The sequence below is a fragment of the Hylaeus anthracinus genome, unplaced genomic scaffold (assembly GCF_026225885.1).
Source record: "Hylaeus anthracinus isolate JK02 unplaced genomic scaffold, UHH_iyHylAnth1.0_haploid 11978, whole genome shotgun sequence".
Classification (NCBI taxonomy): domain Eukaryota; kingdom Metazoa; phylum Arthropoda; class Insecta; order Hymenoptera; family Colletidae; genus Hylaeus; species Hylaeus anthracinus.
Window position 1 is genome coordinate 2,472,367 of NW_026534326.1, and position 705 is coordinate 2,473,071.

The window sequence follows — 705 nt, forward strand, 5'->3', positions numbered from 1 at the left end:
AATATTGTTAAACTCAAAAATCTGTCATTCCAAACGCGAAAAGGGGCTGTATCAACGAACGCCCGTGTCAAACTTACCTTGTGGGCCCTGAATCATCCTAGTCCCGACCATTCGTGAAAATTATTGATTCATATTTTGTCCTATTACCCTTTTCCACACTCTTTCGTTTCAGTAATCGTTCTGGTTCAACCAGATACACTAGTTCAAACTAGAGATAGGCAAAAGCCTAGAGTTCGAATCAATCTGAAGTTTGCGATGTGTTTGTCTCTTTCTTTCTCTGAAAAATGTTCAAAAGAGGAAATAAGACAAACATATTGGCAAACTTCAGATTCAAACCACGTAATTGTGGGATTCCCTGGGGTGCAGTGTAGATTGCGGGATTCCCTAAACGACGGTATAGAATGGAGAATTCCTCAAATCACAGCGTAGTCCTGGGATTCCCCCAAAGCTATAGCGTAGATTGCGGAATTCCCTAGGCAACAAGGTAGACCTGGGATTCCCCCAAAGCCTTAACGTAGATTGCGGGATTCCCTAAAGCCACGGTGTAGAATGGAGAATTCCCACATCACAAGGTAGACCTGGGATTCCCCCAAAACCACAGCGTAGATATCGGGATTCCCCCAAAACCACAGCGTAAATTGCGGGATTCCGCCAAAATCACAGCGTAGATTGCGGGATTCCCCCAAAACCACAGCGTAGATTGCG